Source organism: Lemur catta, chromosome 14 (genome assembly GCF_020740605.2).
Source record: "Lemur catta isolate mLemCat1 chromosome 14, mLemCat1.pri, whole genome shotgun sequence".
In the NCBI taxonomy this organism is placed as follows: Eukaryota; Metazoa; Chordata; class Mammalia; order Primates; family Lemuridae; genus Lemur; species Lemur catta.
This window is the reverse complement of record NC_059141.1, coordinates 24,089,894-24,106,030: the sequence shown is the minus strand read 5'-3', so window position 1 is coordinate 24,106,030 and position 16,137 is coordinate 24,089,894. Positions and strand designations below refer to the sequence as shown.

Genomic DNA, 16,137 nt, shown 5'->3' with positions numbered 1-16,137 from the left:
GTTTCCAGGAGAGGCTGAGAAAATTTATTAGCCCAGTGTTCCAAGTTATGAGGACAAATGTTACACAGATCTGCAAAGTAGGCATCTTGTTTCTCCTCCTTATCTGTTCCAAGTACAAGCTAGTGTTTCTGCTACAGAAGATTAAAAAAGACATGAGGAATTTCTCTACCCTTCAAGCTATTTTAACACGTAAAATATTGTTGATATTTCGGAAAGAATTAGGAAAAGAATTCAGAAAACTCTCTGAGGAAGAAAAATCGAGAGAAAACAAACTGTCCAATTGGAGCTAAAAATATCTGAGATCATTCTCAGGGTGGGTGATTTTAGATCATTTTAAGGAACACCAACGTCCAAGCACCATGGAAAGCAGGGACTAGCAGGTTTACACAAACAACAAAACTACAATATCACTTGCCTTTTATAGAAACTAGAGCCACTAAACTTGAAAAGAAAATGTATATATGGAATGTTCTAGTAGTTTCTATTCAAGATGAACCAGATAATGTGCCAAGACACAGCAAACCCAATGAATAGCACATTCCTTAGATGGTGTCAGTGAGAACAATTTAATGTCCTAAAACAGGAAGTTCAAACCTTTCCCTCCTCACAGACATAGAGGACACATACCTTTCTTATTTATTCAAAAAAGCACATGTAAATGCCGGTGAGTAAAGCTGATGCTATTTCCAGAAAAATCTTAACCCACATTAATTATTAAAGTTCTGATTTCAAATTTTAGTTATCAATTATTAGTAATAACTGAACACAACACACCAGGCACTAAAAGTATCTCAATGATATGCTCTGGTAAAGGATGGCTGCTCCTCACAAAAGCTAGGAAGAATATATTTGGTGGGAAATGCACTAAAATGATTACAATGACTTTAAGCTGAATTTTGAGAAGGAGAAAAGAAAAAGTATGTAGCCCCAGATGCAAAACTGCAAGATAGGATAATATGCAGGATAACATTTGATGAAGAAAAAGGAAAATAAACTGCAAGTGAGTCTGATAGGATATCCATATAGTGTATCAAGGCCTGGAGTATGAGCAACAAAGCGTGTCTGAAATTGTAATACAAGAAAGTGAAAACAGTCTGTCACTCTTGTGGCATGTTGGATCTCATCTCTAAAATTCAACAATGGGAAGGTTCGTTCACCTCATATAAAAGAAATCTCTGGCAGGAGACGAGGAGCAATATCATATGTAAAGAAAATAATATATCCACATGGAAACCTGTGAATCTGGGGGTGAAACACTGCAAATAGTAGCCAGTTTAAGATTAAGGGAGAAAGAAACAGGTGAGAGATTTATATCACTGACTGCCATGATAGAGAACAAAGATGTTTTAATACTACAAATTTGATACAGAAACTAACAGTAGCATCTGGTAGTTGCCATAGCTGGAATAACAATTTCCTAAATTGCAAATATGCAAATAGCAAATGCATACACTCACAGGTCACCTAATTCACTATGTCCCAGGGATTCCTCAGAGTCTTTTGCTGGGCTATCTAGGCAGCTAGCTTGTCTGATCATTGCAATTCCTGCTTGGAGAGGTGCGGGGCATAGTTGATGACTTTGCTCCAGTTCTGCATACTGTTTTGTTTAGTTTTGTTGTTGTTGTTAAATCATGCAGAGTTACTGAATTTTATCAAATGTGTTTTCTGCATCTATTGAGATGATCGCTTTTCCCTCTTTATTCTGTAATGTGGTAAATGACATTGATTTTCAAATGTTAAATCAACCTTCCATTCCTATTCACTTATGATGTAGTATCCTTTCTATATATTGCATATTTTGACTTGCTACTATTTTGTTAAAGATTTTTACACCTATGCTACCAAGGGATATTAGTCTATAACCCTCTTTTCTTTAAATGTCCTTGTCGGATTTGCAAATAAAGATTAGGCTAGTCTTATAAAATGAATTAGGAAGTGTTCCTTCCTCTATTTTCTGCAAAAATCTGAATATTTGATAGAATTCAACAGTGAAATAATCTGGGCCTGGAGAACTACAAGGAAAGTCTTTTAATTAAAAATTGAATACCTTTATCAAACATAGGACTATCCAAAATTTCCTTTTCTTCTTGTCTCAGTTCTGGTAAGATGTGTTTTTTGAAAAATTTGTCCAGTTAATAGAAGCTGCCAATTTATTGGCATAAAATTGTTAAAAATATTTCTTTATTGCCCTTTAATATCTGTATGATCTATGATAATATTGGAAATTTGTGTTTCTCTCTTTTTTCTTAGTCTTGCTAGGGGGTTATCAATTTTGTTAATCTTTTCAAAGAACTAACTTTTGGCTTTGTTAAATTTCTCTACTGTCTGTTTTCTATTTCATTGATTTCTTCTATTATCTTTATTTCCTTCCTTTGACTTTAGGCTTAATTTGTTTTCCTTTTTCTAGTTCCTTAATGTAGAAGCTTAGATAACAGATTTTAAACCCTTCTTCCTTTCTAACATAAGCAGCTAAAGCCATGAATTTTCCTCTAAACACTACTTTAGCTGCATCCCACAAATTCTGATATGGTGCTTTCACTTTCATTGACTAAATATTTTCAAATTTCCCATATGATTTCTTTTATGAACTATTGGTTATTTAGAAGCATGTTGTTTAATTTCCAAATATCCCAAAATTTTTCTGTTATTGGTTTCCAACTTAATTATGTTGTGGTCAGAAAACATACATTGTATTATTTTAGTTATTTTAAATTTATTGAGATTTTTTTTTTTTTTTTTTTTGAGACAGAGTCTCACTCTGTTGCCCGGGCTAGAGTGAGTGCCGTGGCATTAGCCTAGCTCACAGCAACCTCAAACTCCTGGGCTCAAGCAATCCTTCCGCCTCAACCTCCCGAGTAGCTGGGACTACAGGCATGCGCCACCATGCCTAGCTGATTTTTTTCTATATAGATTTTTAGCTATCCAAATCATTTCTTTCTATTTTTAGTAGAGACGGGGTCTCCCTCTTCCTCAGGCTGCTCTCGAACTCCTGAGCTCAAACAATCCGCCCGCCTCGGCCTCCCAGAGTGCTAGGATTACAGGCGTGAGCCACCGTGCCCAGCTGTTATTGAGATTTTTATGGGACAGCATATGGCCTATCTTGGTGAGTTCTCTATGTGCACTTGAAAAGAATATATATTCTGCAGTTGTTGAGAATGGTGTAAATGTCAGTTAGGGTAAGGTGACTGATAGCATCATTCAGATCATATATATCCTTGCTGATTTTTTGTTTTTGAGACAAGGTCTCACTCTGTCACCCAAGCTGGAATGCAGTGACACAATAATAGCTCACTATAGCCTTGAACTCCTGGACTCAAGCTATCCTCCTGCCTCATCCTCCCAAGTAGCTAGGACTACAGGCACACACCACCATGACAGGCTAATTTTTTAAATTTTTTGTAGACACACTATGTTGCCCAGGCTGGTCTTGAACTCCTAGGCTCAAGCAATCCTCCCTCCTTGGCCTCCCAAAGGGCTGGGATTATAGGCATGAGGCACTGTGCCCGGCCTTCTTGCTGATTTTTTATTTACTTTCTCAGTCAATTCTGAGAAAAGGGTGTTAAATCTCTAACTCTTATTGTGGATTTGTTTGTTTCTTTAATTGTGTCAGTTTTTGCTTCATGTATTTTGAAGCCCTGTTATTAAGTAACTACACATTTAGAATTTTTATATCATTCTGATGAGTTGACCCTTATATCATTATAAAACATTCCTCTTTACCTCTGATAATATTCCTGACCCTGAAGTCTACTTTGTCTAACATTACCATAACCATGTCAGCTTTTTATGCTTACTGATTGCATGGTATATCTTTTTCTTTTTTTTTTTTTTTAACTTTCTACATATCTATGCCTTTACATTTAAAGTGTACCTCTTTTAGATAGCTTATTGTTAAGTCTGGTAATTTATGCCTTGAAATTGAAATATTTAAACCATTTACATTTAATGTAATTACTAGTATGGTATTTGTTTTCTATTTGTCCCATTTGTTTGTTCTTTCTTTCTTGCCTTCTGTTGGGCTAATCAAATATTTGTAGTGTTCCATTTCATTTTCTCTTTTGGCTTTTTAGCTATACCTCTGGATTTTTCAAGTGGTTGTTCTAGGGATTACAATATGCATCCTTAACTTATCACATTCTTCTTAGAATTAATATTATACCACTTCACGTACAATGTATGAACTATACAATAATAAAATTTCATCTACCACCCCATCTGTCCTGTCTGTCACTGTTGTCATATATGTTACTTCTACATATTTGCAGTGGTTTTAAACTATCTCCACAATTATTTTTGAGACTCTTCTCTTCAAAGCGGGGAGCCTAATTCCTCTCCTGAGTGTGGGCTTTAGTTAGTAGCCACTTCTAACCTACTGAATGTGGTAGTAGCGACAGTGTGTGATTTCCAAGACCAGGTCATGAGAACACTCAGACAGCTTTATGGAAAGGTTCATGTGGTGAGGAACTGAGGCCTCCTGCCAACAGCCATGTTCAGTGAGCATCTTGGAAGATCCTGTAGCCCCATCAAAGCCTTCAGATGACGGCCAACATCTTGGTGGCAACCTCATGAGAGACTCTGAGCCTGAACCATCCAGCTAAGCCACTCCTGGATTTCCAACCCACAGAAACTGTAATAAACTCAGTTTTAGGCCACTAAGTTTTGGGGTAATTTGTTACATAGCAGTAAATAATCAATACAATTGCTTTAAGTTCCTTGTGTGTTAAATCCATCATCCGGGTCATCACATGGTCTGTTATATCTTTTTCTCTATAGCATAGATCACATTTTTGCTTGTTACATTTTCATTTCGTTGTATTCTAGTAATTTTTATTGTATGCTAAATTTGTGGGTAGTATGTTATAGATGATCTGGATTATTTGTCTTCCTTTAATGAGTATTGAATTTTGGTTTGACAGTAGTTATTATAATTACTGGATGATTCCCTTGGTCCCATTAGGCTTGCTTTTATGCCATGTAGCGTGGGTCTACTTTGATTTGTCCTTAAGGAAGGCCTTTATTATAGGGTGTTGTTCTCACTCCTAAAGTTGTCCTTTCTGAGGCCTCAAAAGAATGCCTCAAGTACTCATCAAGGTCTCTCTGTTCTGGCTTTTTGTCACTCTACTCTGCACAGTGCTCATAAATTCCAACATTTCTGAACACTGTGTATCCCTGAGTGTCTTTGTTCAACTCACAGCCCCACAGCGGCCACTCTCTGTTAGGTCTCACAGAGTCTTGCCCTGTGCATGCCTCGCCCACTGGGTATGGGAAGGAAGAAGAGCTCCAGTGATGCCTAAAATGAAGTCTTCCAACATCCAGGTGGAGGAGAGCTTAGAATAGGTAAAATATGGTTTAGGTAAACAAAGAAATACTTAATGTCTTTACAACACAGTGTGGTGAATTACAATTCTACTAGCAACTCTGAACTAAAACAAGCCAAGGATCACTGAATCATTTGAATGCCATAATTCAAAATTTGTTCCCACTCCTCTAACAGTATCTTGACATGCCAAACAACTTCTAGACATTTCTATATCTATGTCCATTCACCTCTGCATTCAAGCTTTGTTCAGCTATTTCTTGTGCTTATAATATATACTCTAGTAGATGGAATGGCTATTCAGAAATCTTCATCCTCCTAAGAACTACACATCCTTATAAGATATGTAATTATACATGTATAATAATGTATATCATTATATAGGATTATATATCCCGACCCTTTACTGTGTACTTGTGCAGTGCCTTGCTCTGTGGCAGAGCATATTTCCCTGTTATATTTCCGTTAGACTTGATCAAGTGACTTGCTTTGATCAATGGGGTATCCCTGGAAACATTAGCAGAGGCTTTCAGCCATATGTTATGGTTTGGCCTGTCCTCTGGTGCTCCTGTCATCTGCCGTGAGAAGAGCAGGCCCTGGGAAGCCCCTGACCCTTTAGCCCGGGCCCCAGAATGAAGACAAGGAAAAACAGACTTGAACCCAAATGGAAGCCTATAGGGTTCAGCCTGGCTCAGCCAAACTGATGTGTACCCCACTCTTCCATCAAACAGACACATAACTCTTATTATCTGTGTTAACTATCATCTTTTGGATCCAACTTAAATGATAGCTCCTCTATGAAGCCTATAGGACTAGTCTCTATCTCCTGCATGCTAAAGAGGGCGGGGATTCTTTTTATCTGTTATATTCACGGATGTCTACAAAGCATCAAGAGCACTGCCCAATACATAGTACACCCTCCATAAATATCTGCAGAATGAATGATTTAACACACTGAACTACTTTAACTTATACATCAAAATACATATTCATATTCCCAATGATCACACTACGCTTTCCCACAGAACTGCATAGGGTCTCACAAGCTTCACTTCCAGATTAGGAAGGTTGGGCTTTGTATTTTAGGTGATTGGAAGGACCTGAAGATTTTGGAGTAGGAAAATATAATGGTTAGAATTAGGATGAGTTGCAAATAACCAAACATCCCAAATAAAAGAAAAAGGAAAAAAGTGTGTGCGTTTCTATGTATATATATGTAAAGAAAGATTTTTTCCAGATGAAGACAAAACATTCTAAGGGACATCATTATTCTGGTTGTTTCTCTTCATATTGTTAAAAACAGGTTTATTGGGACATAATTCACATACCATACAATTCACCCATTTAAAGTGTACAGTGGGTTTTTAGCATATTCACAGAGTCATGTGACCATTATTACTCTCAATTTTAGAAGATTTCAACACCTCATAAAGAAATTCCATACCCATTAGCAGTCTCGTCCCTTCCTCCCCCCAACAACCCCGCTCCTCTCTAGCTCTAGGCAAACGCTAATCTATTCTCTGTATAGATTTGCCTATTCTAAACATGTCACATAAATGGAATCATACAACGTGTAGTCTTTTGTGATTGGCTTCTTTCACTTAGCTTGTTTTCAAGGTCTTCATATCATTTTCAGATAGAAATAGGATCAGCATAAAACATACGTAAATAGTTAAGAGTATAGACTGCAGGGCCACACTGCTGGATCTTCATCCTGGCCCATCCCTGATTAGAATTACAGGACTTGGAGCAAGTTACTTAATTTCTCTGTGCTTTAATTTCCTCATCTGTAAAACAGGTTTCATAATGGAACCACTCATAGGATTGCAGTGAAATTTAAATGAGTTACTAATGTATGTCAGCACGAAGAATAGTACCTCACGTACAGTAAGCATTACACAGATGTTAGCTATAATTATAATGATTATTATCTTCATTAAAAAGAGGAGAGTTGTGAATAGACATCCTCAAAATCTTTTTCATAGTACTGGCACGTGTTTTGGTATTCAACAGGTTTTGAAAAGAAGTGTCTTAGAAGGGGAAAATGAAGAATGACTGCTAATGACTACAGGTTTCTTTTTTCTTTTTGTTTTGTTTTATTTTGTTTTATTTTTGAGACAGGGTCTTGCTCTGTTGCCCAGGCTAGAGTGCAGTGGCATTGTCATAGCTCACTGCAACCTCAAACTCCTGGGCTCAAGCAATCCTCCTGACTCAACCTCCCGAGTAGCTGGGACTACAGGGACTCACCATCGCACCTGGCTAATTTTTTTTCTTTTAATTTTTTGTAGAGACAGGGGTCTCAACACTATGTTGCTCAGTCTGGTCTTGAACTCCTGGCCTCAAGCAATTCTCCCACCTCAACCTCCCAAAGGGCTAAGATTATAGGCATAAGCCAATGCACCTGGCCAATATAGGGTTTCTTTTGGGGATGATGAAAATGTTCTGGAATTAGTGGTGATGGTTGCACAACTTTGTCAATATACTAAAAACCACCAAATGGTATACTTTAAAAGGATGAATTTTATGGTATGTGAAACATCTCAATTTTTAAAAATTTATTTCAGAAATCTCTATACTTCAAGCAAAATAGTGAAGGCACATGAATACTCTGCCTTGGAAAAAGCTGGAAACTTAAATAGCTTCCTTATTCTGCTACCCACACCCACTCCCGCCCCTGAAGTTTTTCCTGCACTTCATGTGTTTTATGCCTCCTCTAGGTGGGCATGGAGGGTAGGTAACACAGGGTTTGATTAAATGAACATTCACTGGGTGGCTGATGCTACATAAAAGAGCAAATTTTAAAAAAGAAAGCATATTTGCTACTTAATTATTAAGTAATAACTACATTCATAACAGTTAAGAGTTCAGACTCTAAAGGCAGAGAGAATTAGTTTCAATTTCTGGCTCTGCCGTTTGTCAAGCTTTGTGACTTGGCAAGTCCCTTAAACCTCTCTGAACCTTAAGCTGTAAACTCATCTGTAAACTAAAGATAATAATAGTAATTTACTTCATACAGTATTATGAAGATTAAATTTGATAATGTAGGTAAAATATTTAATACATTTCCTGGCAAATAAGTACTCAGTAAACGTCAGCTACGAGAACAGTGACGGAGGAGGAGGAGGAGCCAGACTGTCATCATCACCCAGACTGACTGTAACATAAATAATGCAAATGAGGCAGCAGGTTCGGTGCAGCTAACTTCTCAAAACTGCTGCTGTCTTCTTGACAGGAAGGGGGAGTAATGTGATTCTTTGTGGTTACTGGTCAGCAGACAAAGCAATTGACATCCCTCTCTCCTCGAAGCTCTAAATGAGCTGTGCATTCGCAGCAGACCCACAAAGATTTGGCAGCAGTTTACAAATGAAATCCCTGCATATGGATCCAAGAAAGCCTTTGCCAAATGCCTTCCAGTAATAGGAGAGGGATATGAAATTAATTTATTTACTATTCTACAAAAGATCCTGTACTTCTAGGAAAAACATCGGCACTATCGTTAAATCTTTTAAACACATCAAGCTATGACTCTCACCATCTTTTCTTTGGGGCTACTGCAATAGCTTCCTAAATGGCTACCTATCAGTCTCCTCTCCCTTTATCGTATTTTCCATACTACAACTAGGATTATCTTTTTTAAAACTTTTTTTTTTTTAAGAGATGGGGGTCTTGCTATGTTGCCCAGGCTGAACTCAAACTCCCAGGCTCAAGCGATCCTCCTGCTTTGGCCTCCCAAGTAGCTGGAACTACAGGCATGTGCCATGGCACCCAGCCTGAAAACAAAATCTCATACTTCTCTACTGCTTGAAGTTCCTCAAAGATTCCCCATCCATCACTTGTAGGAAGTGTCTAAAACTCCTTTGCAAATCATTAACAAAGCTCATCATGACCTGGTCCCTGCCCACAAGTTTGGTCTCATTTCCTTATTCTCTCCACCTACTAAATACCCTAAGCTCTCGCCTGAAGAATACTGGCAGTTCTTTGCAAGGCCACGTGTACTTTTGCAACTATATTTCCTTCTGCCCACAAGAAAAACACCATATTCAAATACAGAATTGAAACATACCAGAGTAGTTGTTCTCATTAAATATAAAGTATAATACAGCGTTAAAACACACATTATTGCAATACAATTACATCTACAGATGGTTTTTCAAATACATTCTCTCTTATATGTAGTGTTGCTACCTGTGATCAGGTGTGAACATGAAGTGCTTGTTATTGTTCACTGACCACTGCATGGAAGAATAATCAGTTACCTAGCAAATCACTTCTGATTAACACTTCCATTGTGAATAATAATTATATTTTTTAAGCATCTGAAGTCACAAGAAGAGAATATTAACCAAGCCTGAATCCCATCTATGGAATATAAGAATAAAGTTTGAACATACTGGTAAAATTCAACCCAAAGATTTTCATTAATTTACTCATATCAATGTCTTCAATCAAGGCAAATCTCTTATAATAAATTTATTGAATATCTTTTTCTTTATACATTAGTTTTTAGTTTGGTTTATTAACCATGTGACTATAAAACTAAATAAAATATTGACACTGAGATACTTTATTCTTACAACCTTCAAGTCACTAAATAACTAAATACAAACATACCTTCATTCTTCAGCAATTTTCATTCTTTTTACTTTTAATATTGGTTAACTGCCCTGCAAAGCTATCACAGTTGACTAGCAGGTTAAGGCAGCAAAACTAAAAGAAAAATAAAACTGGATTTCTTCCTGTCTACAGTGGTCCAGATATTGTAATTACTGAACAACATCTAGACAGGCAGCAAAAAGAACAAGTGATGAAAACTATGGGTCTGAAAAACATATATATTTTTGCTCATAGCCCTGCTAGCTGCTCATGAATAAAGGACTCCAACAGGCACTAACAAAGTCTGGTTTTAATGTAAACTCATTCTCCTCTTACCTGACTCTAGGGATTCTCAGACGTTTCCTGATAAGCAGATCTAAACCGTAAGACAATAATATCCCAAGGAGGTTCTGGCACTGAGCCCCAGAAATCCTTAAAGCAACAGCCACTGTCTAAAAGAAGAAAACCAGAGCACTTATTCTCTTCACAGTTCTCTCCCCGAACTCTAGGGAACATGCACATGCCTTGCCAAAGAGAAGTTAGAAAATTCCTTCTGAGGCAGAATGTTTTTAAACAGAGATGGTCTGCTGTTGATAATGTCATTCCCTGACACCTGGGACATTTTGGAAGACTCTTCAGAAATGACCTTAGCGCTGGACCAAACTATAATATGTGGGCCAGTGAATCCTTTCTATTTCTGGACGCCTGAATAACTTGGAAACTCCTGCAGTGACTGACAGATTCAAGGGTGAGGTAACTCACTACAGAGACAACACGCCCTTAAAAAAATCCAGGATGTGAAAAACTCTTAATAAAACAAACCCATTTTTTTAACAAATAAATTACAAGCAAAAATTTTAAATTTAAAAAGGGAAACTTACAAATTAAGAGCCACTTAAACACTTTAAGCAAGCCAGGCATGGTGGCATGTGCCTGTAGTCCCAGCTACTTGAGAGGGTGAGGCAGGAGGATCGCTTGAGCCCAGGAGTTCAAGGCTGCAGTGAACTATGATGTCGCCACTACACTCCAGCCTGGGCAACATAGCGAGACCTTGTCTCTAAAAAAAAAAAAAAAAAAAGAAAGAAGAACATTAACTAAATGCAACATGCATACTTTTCTTGGTTCCTGATTCAAACAAATCAATTATTTAAAAAAAATGAGACAAATGGGAAATTTTGAACAATGACTAGATTCTTCATTATATTAATGAATTACTGCAATTTGTTTTAGGTGACAATAATGGTATTGTTGTCATATGTTAATAAAAGGGAATCCTATTTTTTTTGTCATTAGAACCAGAAGGTCTACAAAACAGCAAAAGAAGGTGGAATATGGAAACCAACTCAGCTTTAATTTTTTTTTTTCCTGAGACAGGGTCTCGCTCTGTTGCCCAGGCTGGAGTGCCATGGCATTAGCCTAGTTCTCAGCAAGCTCAAACTCCTGGTCTCAAGTGATCCTCCTGCCTCACCCTCCCAAGTAGCTGGGACTACAGGCATGTGCCACCACACCCAGCTGATTTTTTCTATTTTTACTAGAGACAGGGTCTCACTCTTGCTCAGGCTGGTCTCGAACTCCTGACCTCAAGCGATCCTCCCGCCTTGGCCTCCCAGAGTGCTATGTCTTAAATGGAGTGTTGGATACATGGGTGTTGGTTGTATTATTCTTTATTCATTTTGTAAATCTTAAATACTTTGTTATGAAAAGGGCTGAAAAGTTGAAGAATGCTACCTGGACGGATAGTTTCTGAGCTTTGCCCTTTGTTGAGAAGCCCCGTGGTTTCTGTCTGCAGCTGTCAGCGCGGAGTCCAGAGAGAAGCTCCCTGAGCAGGTCCAGCTCCAGGCAAAATCCTCCATCCCTCCTAACTCAGAGTGCCAGCGAGTTAGCCCAGCACACCCCAAAAAAGACAAACCTCAATAACTGTTGCACCATCCAGGTCACTCATTGTCTTTGGGCACTTTTTTTGCCTGAGGCCCACTATGGCAAGGTGGTTAAGAACATGAGCTTTGGAGAGAAACAGACATGATTTTGAATTTCAGTTCTATTATTTAATAGCAGTGTAACTTCAGGGCAAGTTTCTTATCAACCTGTACCTTAGTTTCTCCAGCTGTAAAATAAGGATTCTAACAGCACCTTCCTCAGAAAATCATTGATACAATTAAATGAGACAATGCATTTACTACGGTAACTGGCTAAAATATTAGCTGCTACTATTACGTTACTGTTGTTGTGTTATATTCAGTAGTCCCCCCTTATCCACAGTTTTGCTTTCCATGGTTTCAGTTACCCATGGTCAACCGTGGTCTGAAAATAGGTCAGTATAGTACAGTAAGATATTTTAGAGTGAGAGAGAAAAAGATCATATTCACATAACTCTTATTATAGTATACTGTTATAATTATTCTATTTTATTAGTAGTTATTGTTAATCTCTTACTGCACATAATCTAAACTATAACTTTAATTAAACTTTATCATGAGTGTGTATATATAAGAAGAAACATAGCACATATAAGATTCAGTACTATCTTTGGTTTCAGGTATCCACTGGGGTCTTGGAATATATCCCCTGCAGATAAGGGGACTACTGTATATTAGTAGATTTGGCCCAGACTTGAGGGCCAGGCAGCAAAGTTTAAGCCTTCTTGGGGGAGTTGGTGGGTAACAACAGTAAGTGCCCAGTAGCAGAGCAATAAACTGAAGCAGTATTTCAGGAATATGAGCCAAGCAATGATCTCAGAGACCGGGTCCGTGGCACTGGCCTTGAGGACAGCATTATGGTGTATTTTTTAGCATTCCGTATAGTGCTGTTAATCGACTTCTGACCTTATTGTAGAATAAACTGACCAGGTACACGACGCATGACTGTTCATCATGAGACTCTGAACCAGATCCAGAACACTTATTGTTTGGAAATGACAAAAGCCAAAAAGTTTCTGCATTGCTGGGGATGGGAGGAGAGAATGAACCAGAAAGGGGTGTGAGGTTGGGGAGTTAAGCACAACTCGGCACATCCATTGCAACTTTTTCTGCTGATGGGGCAGGCTCATTTATCCTAAGAGAATCACCTCTTGAAAACAATGCAGAGTGTGTGCTGGGCCCAGATCCAGGCTAGAATGTCAGCACTGATTATTCTACCCCTGTCTCTCCTCCCACCATGTGTTCGTCAGCAACACAGATGCTCACTTCTACTTTCGGGAAAATGTAGAGTCCCCCAGAGGGGCTAGAACAGACGTAGAGAAATGAGCTCTGTGTCTGGGTTGTTGGTGGTGCTTACAATGTCAAAGAGGAACCAGGCATCGAAACGAGGCTAAGAGAACTTTCTTTCCTCACCCGTGCCTTAGACGTCCTTCCAGTGGATCACAGTGCTGCTTCTTTATGGGTTGACTCACTCATGGATTCATTTCTCGAGGGCACACTACGCGCCAAGCACTGTTCGAGGGCTTGGGACATTATCGGAGCAACAAAACAAAGACTCCTGCCCTTTAAGAACTTTCTCCTTGAGGGATGGGGAAGGCAGCCTGCAGCATTTTAGAAAGTGACAAATGTTACTGCAAAATAAAAATGGAAAATTTAAGCAGAGCAGGGCAAAGGGATGAGAGTGAGGAGGGAAGGCAGCTGCACATTGAACCCACCTGCTGATAGGAATGTTCACCCAGGATCTGTCACTTTCTGCTATTTGTCAGCACACCCCTGCACCACACAGCACACTAGCAAAAGGTGATCAGGGAAACAAAACAACTGCATTGGGTTTTATTTCAGAGTCAAAAGAAAATACATTCCTATTTTCTCCATTGTATTTATTTTCTGAAAGTGTGGTCTGAAGGAGGAGGGTGAAACTGGGGGACTGGACCGAAGCAAAGTGACACCAAATGTCCTTCCAGGCCCCCAGGCTAGTCTTTGGTCTACTGGTATTTGGGCTGTGACCGCTCCACATTCTGACAATGACTCTGGGCTGTTTGTGCACAGAGGCTCCCTCAGGCACAGCCTGCTCCAAATAGCAAGCGAGCTATCACCCACAGCTACAAATTGACTATATCTTTCTTACTGGGGTTTCCCCCCAGAGGACCAATCAAAGCAAAAAGAACAGGAGTCGATGGCCTACCCCCTCAAAAGGAAGGATGACACAAAATCACACAGTGCAGTTTTAAATCCTCTCCCCTCCTCCACAAACCTCTCTTTTCTCCCAAAAAAGACCAGAGAAAGAGACAAATAACCAACATTTTAACAGGGGTTGGTGCTAAAAGGCAGGATTACAGATTTGCTTTTCTACATTTTACAAATTTTCTACAATGAAGAGGAACAATTTTTATAATTAGGAAAAAACAGCTGGGCTTTAAAAAAATAAAGAGGAAGAGATGGCCATGAGAATTCCCTGCCCAGCACCCTCACGGTTACGTTGCTGCAAGACTACCTATGGCTCTACCTGCCGAACTCCCTCAATGTTTCTTGAGGTTTACTTAAGTAAGATTTATACCTGGAATAAAGACTGATCCAGAGTAAGGAAACTGTAATTTTACATATCTTATGTTTACAATCATGCTGACGGCTAAAGTTGTGATCCTGAGTATGGCTCTGTCTCTCATTCTTCACGCCAGCTATTTACATTCTGACTCTCAATGGCAGGAGGAAAAAGCTGACCTAATCATGAAATAAGCTTACCCTGGGTTGTTTACCATAAATCTATACAGGCAGCATTCAGAAATACTGGGGACTCTAATTTATCTTTTCTCTGAAACAACCTCAGCATAGGCTTAGGATTTTGATGTGCGGCTTGCCTGATGCCATCTTGTTTCCCGGAGGGCAGATCCTGAAAAACTATTTCATAAGGCTTACCACCTAATTATGATGAAGACCCTCAGTAAACTAGGAATAGAGGAAAATACCTTAACTTGATAAAGGTTACATACAAAACCTAAAACAAATATATGAAACGTGAAATCTTTAGACTCTTTTTAAGACTGAGGATGAGACAAAGATGCCCAGTAGAACAGCAACTGTTATGACATAGTCTTGGAAGTCCTGGCCAAGGCTATAAAGAAAGAAAAAGAAATAAGAGGTATAAGGATGGGAAAGAAACAATCAAACTATCACTGGTTTCAAAGGATATGATTAACCAGCAGAAAAAGCAAAAAAAAAAAAACACCCAGAAATCAACAGACTGAATAAGACAGTGACACAAGACTGCTGGATACAAGATCTGCTTACAGTAATCAATATACTCTTTCTCTTAAACTACCAATAACCAACTAGAAAATAATAATAAAAAAAAAGAAACATGATTCACAACAGCAACAAAACTAGGAAGTATTTATAAATTAATTTAGCCAAGAATACCCTCCTAGACCTTTATGGAGACAACGTTTATGTTCTAGTAAAGGACTTAAAAATGAGCTGATGAAGTACATATTTAGGAATAAAGGGGCATGATATCCACAATTAACTCAAAGGGGTCAGGGAAAAAAGTACACAGAAATGCAGGGAGAGAGTAATAAAGAAAATATGGCAAAATCCTAACATTTGGTGAATCTGGGTAAGGAATATATAAGGGTTCTTTGTACTATTCTTAGAACTCTTCTGTTAGTTTTAAATTATTTCCAAATTTTAAAAAAATGCTAAGAAAAACAATCTGAATACATGGAAAGACACATTACAAGCTCTTGGATGGAATGAGTTACCATCAAAAAGATGTCAAGCCTCCTCCAAAAATTTATAAATTCAATATAATCCCAATAAAAATCCCTCAAAAATATAACTTTTGAGTAACATGATAAACTTATTCCAAATTTTTAAGGAAAAATAAATTTTGGCTTGGGAAGAGCTAAATAAACTTTAAAATGAATGACTTGCTATGCCAGTAATCAGGACATACCACAAAAGTCACTGTATATGTTGTCAAACTCTATGGGAAAAAAAAAAGTCACCACAATAAAATCAGAGCAATAAAATATGAAGCAAGAACTGACAGACTAATGGAACAAAATAGGACCTTAGAGATAGACAAGTGTACCCATGGAAACCATATATGAAAAAGGGGTACCACAATTCAAGGGAGTAAAGCATGGATTTTTTTCTGAGATGTTATTAGAAAAATTCATTAAATGGAAAAAATAGGACTGGATCCTTAACATTACATGCAAATGTGGGCTCTAGAAATACTAAAGTCACAGCTATTACCTAGGGATTGGGAAGGGCTTCTTAATCAAAACTCCAAAAACATAAACCATAAGT

The 16,137-nt window shown here is 38.2% G+C and overlaps 1 protein-coding gene across 5 annotated transcripts in view; it reads right to left on the bottom strand.

Moving 5' to 3' along the window:
- LOC123650139 (dynamin binding protein) overlaps positions 1-16,137 on the bottom strand; it is a 104,977-nt gene that overhangs the window by 74,655 nt on the left and 14,185 nt on the right. The window contains exon 1 of one of the 5 annotated variants that reach the window (XM_045568647.1): positions 10,792-10,897. The exons of 3 other annotated variants lie outside the window; for them this stretch is intronic. The gene's annotated coding sequence lies outside the window, so the exon portion shown is untranslated. Of the gene's footprint in view, positions 1-10,246; positions 10,301-10,791; positions 10,898-16,137 lie in introns of those variants that run through there. One more of the 5 variants, XM_045568649.1, reaches the window with a different exon arrangement.